Source organism: Ostrea edulis, chromosome 5 (genome assembly GCF_947568905.1).
Source record: "Ostrea edulis chromosome 5, xbOstEdul1.1, whole genome shotgun sequence".
NCBI lineage: Eukaryota > Metazoa > Mollusca > Bivalvia > Ostreida > Ostreidae > Ostrea > Ostrea edulis.
Window position 1 is genome coordinate 72,431,766 of NC_079168.1, and position 8,664 is coordinate 72,440,429.

The window sequence follows — 8,664 nt, forward strand, 5'->3', positions numbered from 1 at the left end:
GGATTCCGCATACATAGAATATATTCTTCACCCCAAAAGCAAATGGGCTCCTCTGTCACGTGACGAAATTAAGCAACTGCATTACATCTACAGTCTACTCCAGATATAATGAAATCCAGGGGACCGACCTGAATTGTTCATTATATCCAAAGTTCAATATAACCAATGCTGAACTAAACAAATATATTGCTACTGGGGGATTTATTTTAACTTCAATATAACAGATATTTCAATATAACCGACTTCAATATAAGTGGAGTGGACTGTATATGAAACATGTTATAAGGGGTACAATGATGCTGTCTAATCTCAACTTGTGTAACTATACATCTACTATATCCCAATATGCATTATATTGGTTATATATTGTTTAACGTCACTCTCGAGAATCTTTCACTCATATGAAGACGTCACCAAATTGCCCGTCAAGGGCTACAAAATTTAGGCTCATGCTCGGTGCTGATGGCCTTTGAGCAGGGAGGGATCTTTATCGTGTCACACCTGCCGTGACACGAGCCTCGGTTTTTGCGGTCCCATTTACTCTTTTACGACAAGCAAGGGGTACTGAGGACATATTCTAACCCGGATCCCCACGAACGTGCATGTTATCAATCAAGCATCGTGGATTTGTCAAATAGGCAATGCCATTGAAAAATGCTCTATGTTCTTCCATATGTACAAAACCTGCACTTTATTGATCATATTAACGGTCGGAGATATTCCTGTAGTTTGCAAAAGGCTACACTTTCTCATCGCCTTCCTTGCAGCAAATAATATATCGGGGATTCTAAAGGTTTACCTTGCAAAGTGGATCGTTATGACGTCATTAACAAAGGATGATAAGATGTCACGCTCAGGGTCTATTTTTATATCAAAGTAATTTTGATTGGTTGTACTGTCACTCTTTGCATTAGTCTGAGAACTGATGTATATGTGAGCAGTACACGCTAATTGATGTATTTGTGTGTAAACAATTTGTGTCTGATGCCATTTCCTTTGAACTTTAGGGATCCTTTAGACACTAATCAGAAATACTCTATGGGCAACCAAATTAATGAAACGGATTTCTTTAAAGTTCTGCATGGAGAGGCCATCTACATTATTTCAGCATATGGTGCCAGCCTACGTTTGTCAGTGTATAAATCCTAAAATTTTCAATAAAATACCAAGTAACGTCATTATAGACCAGATGGAGAGGACGTTTATAGGCTGACAGTCTGCTGTCCAATTCTTTTCTATATTCAATAAAATATTTATAAGCTAACCTATAAACCAGCAAATTCATGCGACTACATTCCGAGGTAAAAACTGTAATTACTCCGTGAATAACTGCTGCACTGCATTAACTCGATAGCAAACCTTGAAATTCTTGTGACGGTGTAGATCATTTGCAGTACATAAAACGTACGTGAAACTCATTCTATCTTTCTTTTGGGAAAGTAATTTCAGTCTAAACCATACCCTACATTTTTCAATTTGACAAGAATAAATGTTCACCTTTAACTATTCAGTAAATCTTTAAGTGAAACACAATAGTTATTGAGTAGCTTCTAAGAAATACACTTATTAGAATCCTTCTTGAATCAAATGTGCAATTATCATTTATTTCCAGTTTGCCACGATCAATGATTTTTTTCTAAAGCAAGACAGTTATGCTCGACATTTGATCTTGGAATTGTCATATAAACTTGCTATATTTGTGTTTCCCTGCACTTTAGTTGGATGCACAGCAACTGACGGCCTTCTTCTAGACTTTGTCACATTGCTTGTAAGGGTATAATATAGAGAAACAGCTATTGGGCAGACCGGAAGTTGCGTACTGATATAGCGTTTACATGTTCGTTAAACTTTACAGAGCCGTGAAGCTCGGATCTAACAATTCACTGTGAACAGTCTATAAATTGATAAGCAAGGTTAAAGAGAAGACAAGAGACAAACTTAAAATAATACCGCATAAGAATATGTTTATGGAAGTAATGATGATTATCTGCGAGTACTTAGTGTAAATTAGAAAGAAAACATGTTCTTTAAGGTTAATTTATATACTTTGATGATAGATGGCACACTTTAATATAAAAAATTAAATCTAATTTGAGAGGAGATTTAGTAATTGTTTTGGAGTATTCTCTCTACGGCCACTAGATGACCAAGACTCCCATCCCTCCACTATGCATTCTCTTATATAAACTTTGAACTCCGCTGTGGCCCCAGCCATGTCATGTGAGAACAAACTTCATTGTAGGCAGGATACAGATCGATTCATTAATTGATTACGGTTTTACGTCCATTGATCATCCGTTCCATGGTTTTTACATACACAGCTGATTAAGGTTATTTGTCTCTGGGTGATTTGAAATGGGAATAATTGTAGCCTGCGACCAGGGTGATGGGAAATAACCACTTTTCCGGATGATTTTACAGAAGACATTCTTTGATTGATACAGACCGAAATGTAAGCTCCAGGGTCTTACTACTTGGTATATTTTATCACCCATGATAAGATGACGATACCTGTTGTTTTTCAATGCCAAAGGTCAAGGTCGTAGTAATCAGTTAATAGACAGAATACAGACCGAACTATTGGGGCTAGGATCGTCAAACTCGATACACATACACCTTTTGGCAAGCGGAGGAAGCCTATTGTTTTTAAGGTCAAAGTCGTAATATAACTTACTAGAAAACCCTTGTTTTTGTTATGGATTCAGATATTGCCCCGAAACTTAGTCATAAGGTTCCTCTCGGAGGAATATAAGTTCAATTTGCATTTCATTGAATTGGTGCATCAGAACCTAGTTTAGGGGTAAAAGTAGGTCAAACAATTTTCCAGTCTTTTTTCTGTTTGTTATGAATATAGGTATTGCCCTGAAATTTTGTCACAACCTCCCTCTCAGAGAAATACTTAATTACTTTGGGGCCTTTTCTCATCAAGGATACAGATAATGCACTGAAGGTCTAATAGGCGTACATTGTACAAAATGACTGATTGTTTTGCTGTTGTCCGCCATACTCAATTTTTTTCCAGTTATCTGGTGGCGCCCAGTTTTTATTGGTGGAAGAGAGAATCCAGATACAATGTACCTGGGAAGAGACCGCCGACCTTCCGAAAGTAAACTGGGCGGTATTCTTGTTATATCGAGGCAGGCTAGAATTAATTTATGTTACATTGGTTTCAACACTGTTGTTTAAAGTCAGCATTTCGCAAATTATATGGTCCTTATCATTTGCGAATAGAACCTGTCATTATAAGTAGTGTTGTCTGCTGTGTTACATACCAATTGGTAGGCCTTTTTGACTACGTATTACTAGTATTCCGTTTACCTGATCAAGGCAGAGGGCTTGCGACGGATGCGACCGGTGAACAGGGGATGCTTACTTGTCCTAAGCACCTGATCCAACCTCTGGAATGTTCAGTGTTTGTCCTACTCTCTATTTTAAATTCTTTTTAGAAGTCGTGCTGTTCGTTGTCTTGCTTTTCCATTTTAATCATGTATTAAACTACTTCAGTATATATAACACACAACAGTGTTATTGGAGGCTATTGTAATACAGGATTGTGGTTGACAATGTCCATTAGATTAATGAGATTGATTATTTTGGTTGATAAAATCCAGATTTGCAGAATCCATGACCATGACACTCCATATAATTTTCCTTTGATCAATAGACATGTAGAAATGATGGATCATCATGACCATTACCGATAATGCAGGTTTAGTTTATACAATAGCAGATTATGGTTTGAGGTCAAACTTTTCCCCATGTTTTTGTCGTTACCTTTTATCTACATCTCTTTCAGTGCACACACACATACACACGCATTCTCTCTCTCTCTCTCTCTCTCTCTCTCTCTCTCTCTCTCTCTCTCTTACACATATTCTCTTTCCTATAGACACATACAACTTAAGATGACTGCGCATGCACATTTGAATATCAATGGTAATCCATATGTATACAGAGCATGTTCATTTGAAAGTACGATGGGTTAATTCCTAGAGCGTATGTAAAACACCAAACCTATCTTGTGGCCCAGTCATGGCACAAAGGGTTATGGAGATCACAAACCTTCATCTATCATACATGAAGATGCACGCTTGTATTTGTGTGTGTGTATATATATATATATATGAATGAGGTTATACATATATGAGGTTATACAACAGCTGTGTCCTGTCAGTTCTGTTGTACGGAGCGGAATGTTGGAGGATGACGGAGAAAGACATTAATAAACTATCAAGCTTCCACAATGGATGTCTCCGAAAGATCTGCAAGATATTTTGGCCTAAAAGATCTCAAATGAGAATTTACATGCAAGAACAAAATCCTCAGACATGCGCACCATACTTATGAAATACCGCTGGAGATGGATTGGGCATGTCTTAAGGAAACCCATCAATGACATCACTAGGGTCTCACTTCGATGGACTCCAGAAGGAAAAAGAAAGCAAGACCGTCCAAAGACCACCTGACCGTTAAACAGAAATGAGAGAGGTTGGCATGACCTGGGATGAAATTGAAAAGACTGTTAAAGACAGAGAGGAGTGGAAGAAACTAGTCCTTGCCCTATGTGCCCCCGGGCACAACTAGGTATAAATATAAATATATATATATATATATACACGAGGGCTGTTCGATATGTAATGTATATTGTACCACAGCGCGATAACGCTTTGCACGATTTCGTGGATGATGATATTCTTGAATAGCTCTACTCAATACCTTCCCAACGGTATAAACACGAACCTTCAGTTCCACATAGTTTTAAACTTATAGTCATTTCAATAGAGTCAGTCTTGATCACTGTTGTAAAAATGGTTGGGAAACGGGTTGAGAATATTGAAGAAATTAGAGCTGATATAAAAGTTCGCACAAAACTCGGTCATTCGGTAATGCAGAATTTTACTGAATTGAGGAAGTTTATGGGTCTGATAACTTATCTTATGGGAAAGTTAGTAGGTGGAGAAAGAAATTTCTGACTGGCACAGTCCGTCAAAGATGCAGCAATATCTGGCCGATCTGTGACTGTAACAGGCAAGGTAAATGTCTCAAAAATCAGGGAAATAATTGAAAGTGATGGCAGATACACGATTCGTGATATTGTCAAAGCTGTTGGCATATCGCTATCGCGGGTACATTTCATTTTGAAGCGTATTTTGAAAGTACGAAAGATTTCTGCCAGATGGATACCGCATATATTGACAGATGACCAAAAGTACGAAAGATTTCTGCCATATGGATACCGCATATATTGACAGATGACCCAAAACGGGCACGAGTACAAACCGCTAAGCAATTGCTCAAAATGTTTCCCAAATTCAATAAAAGGCAATTTGCAAACATTGTTACCGGTGACGAAACATGGGTTCACTATTTCGAACCAGTAAGAACAAGCATACTCTCTTATCAAAATCTATGTTTGAACAGAAGTTTCATATCCCTGATATAGATGTGATGCAATATAATAGTGTTATTTGTGCTCTGTCGAAATGCTTCAAGATTTTGAAAATTGAGAGGACCTGTATGTGGAAAATTTGTCTTCCTTATTTACCATTTTATTTTGAAAATATTCAGCCAAATGTCAGATGTACAAATATTATTTATAATTGTATAAACACAAATGAGGTAACTCCTACTTCAATACCAAAGTGGAATGTAGAGTTATCTCCCCATGGTGTCAATGATATATGCATAAAGGATGTTTTCAAAGTTTGGTTTAAAACTACATCAGATTCCTCTGTACAGTGGCTACAGTATCGACTTCTTCACAGAATTCTTCCTGTCGGCTACTATCTCAAAAAAATTCAAATCAAAACATCCGATGTTTGTAACTTGTGTAAAAAAGAAACAGAAACTATTCAACATATGTTTGTGAGTTGTAATGAGGTATTGGATCTTTGGAGAGCTTTAAGTTTGCATATTTACAGGACTACTTCAAAAAGGATTGGTTTTAATTTTAAAAATATAATTTTAGGAGAATTACCACTTACTAAAGACAACATGAAAATTAACTTTATTATTTTGTATACTAAACAGTATATTTTCAATACCTCATTACAAGGTAAAACACTAAACATTTTAGGTCTTTTGAACCATTTGAAAATAAAATACAGTATTGAAAGGTTTATATCTATTTACAATTCCAATCAATTATCTTTTGAAAAACAATGGGATTTGTGGAACAATATATTTGAACCCACTGAATAGTATATTTTTTATTGCATTTCTTGTATAAATTTTTTATTTTTTTGATACTATTATAGCAACCTCAATAATTTTTTTTTTTGGGAGTATGAATGGTTGGTATGAGTGATTATATATCCATTGTACATCTTACCTATAAAAGTATATAATATGATGCACTTAATTTCTATTTGTACAATGGACAATGCTAATTAAAAAAAAAAGAAGACGAAATTAGATCTTGATCTGTAACTTGTACAAAGCAAAGCAATGTATCAAATATCAAATGAATATCTGCAAGGACAACCAAAAAAAGTCCGGAAAACTGATAATTCATGCTATTTTTCTAAGTTCAAGGGCCATAACTTAATGAAAAATCAACGGACCGAGACGAAATTCAAACGTGATCAGTAACTTGTTATGACAAAGCAATGTACCAAATATAAAATAAATATCTGCAAGAACAGAGAAAAAGGTGCGGAAAACTGGACTGACGTACAGACAGAGACGGACGGAGCGCAAACCTAAAGTCCCTTTTGACTTCGTCGGTAGGGGAATAACAAGCATTCTGAGAGTATTGCATGGCAATACATAGTCCCCTACCGGTTGCAAAAATTACTGTACCACAACAATATTCAAAGTTCATTATGTAGGTTATGGTAAAAGGGAAAATTGGGGAACCAGGATAGGAATGGTGGGAAATCAACTACTATTCGAGTAGAGACTAGATCAGGAAAAAAATTAAGGTTCTTTATTGCATATTCTTCTCATGTGATGGTATAGCCATACACATTCCGGTGCCGAAGGGCAAAAATGTTACAGGTCGGTATTACCAAGATGTTATACTAAAAAGGCTCAAGAAATACTAACAACTCAACTGTATGACAAACGGGATGATTTCAGCTTCTCCATCGTCAACTTCCCACATTTATGTAGCAATATTCCATTATCACCTGCATATGGTGTTTATATATCTCAACTGATTCGATATGCAAGAGCTTGTTCTGGGTATAGTCAGTTTTTAAATCGAGGTAAGCTACTGACAAACAAGTTGATGGTACAGGGATTTCAACAGTCTCGATTGAAGTCAGCATTTCGCAAATTCTATGGTCGTTATAACGATCTAGTTCGTCAATACAACCTCGCATTGGGTCAAATGCTGTCTGACGTGTTTCATACCGATTGTTAAGCCGTTCTTGGCACACTAATTTTGACTGCGGATAACTCCGTTTACCTGATCAGGATATGGGGCTCATGGCGGGTGTGACCGGTCAACAGGGGATGCTTACTCCTCCTAGGCACCTGATCCCACCTCTAGTGTGTCCAGGGGTCCGTGTTTGCCCAACTATTTATTTGTATTGCTTGTAGGAGTTATGAGATTGATCACTGTTCGTTATCTTCACCTTGCATTATCATAAACGCGGTCCTGTGTCAAGATTTAGGCATGTTCGTGCAACTTGTGAAGCAATTTTTGAAATCGGAGAAGGTTATCGTCTTGCCATACCCACCATACTCTCCAGATCTAGCCCCATGCGACTTTTTCCAAAACTTTAAAAGTTCTTATCTGGTCGAGTCAGTGCCTCAGAGGTCTATCTAAATCAGCGTACCGTAACGCATTTCAGAAATGTATTCAGAGTTTGAAATTATGTATTTCAAACTGCGGAGAATACTTTGAAGGGATGCAATGTTCATTTCACTATTTGAGTTGGATGCTTTTGAGATATCGTACAACACACATTACATATCGAACAGCCCTCGTACAAGAGCATATACATACATGTATACATATTATCGTGGGGGCTCCGTGGCCGAGTGGTTAGAGCATCGCGCTCCAAATCACACGGCCTCTCACCTCTGTCGGCGCGGGTTCGAATCCTGCTCGCGCCGGTAAGTGAGAAAATTCCCTGTTTACTTTCGGAAGGAATGTGGTCTCTTCCCAGGTACATTGTATCTGGGTTCTATCTTCCACCAATAAAACGTAGGCGCCACCATATATTCAGATTATACATAATAATTTAATTCTTCAGTTTACATCTTATTTTTATTTTTTTTAGAGTTTAAATGCAGTAAACCGTCCTATGGTAAAAATCAAACATGTCTCATGTTGCTGTGTTTAACAGTTAAGAATAATATCACAGCTTCTCTCGGTCCATACAAGGTAACAATTTAATGACTGCATTACAGTGAGTTTTAATTTCGCGTATGTCCTCCGTTTGCATCAATTCCAGCCTGAACACGTCTTGTCATAGAGTTAATAAGCTTGTTGATGGTAACCTGAGGGATATTGTTCTATTCCTGCAACAAGGCCTGCTCTAAATCCTGGATGGTGGTTGGTGGATTGGGACGGCGTCTAACTCGTTTATCCAGCTCATCCCAAAGATGTTCAATTGGATTAAGGTCTGGTGAGAACGCTGGCCATGGAAGAACATCCACGTTGTTCGTCTGCAGAAAATCCGAGCACACCCTTGCCACATGCGGCCTTGCGTT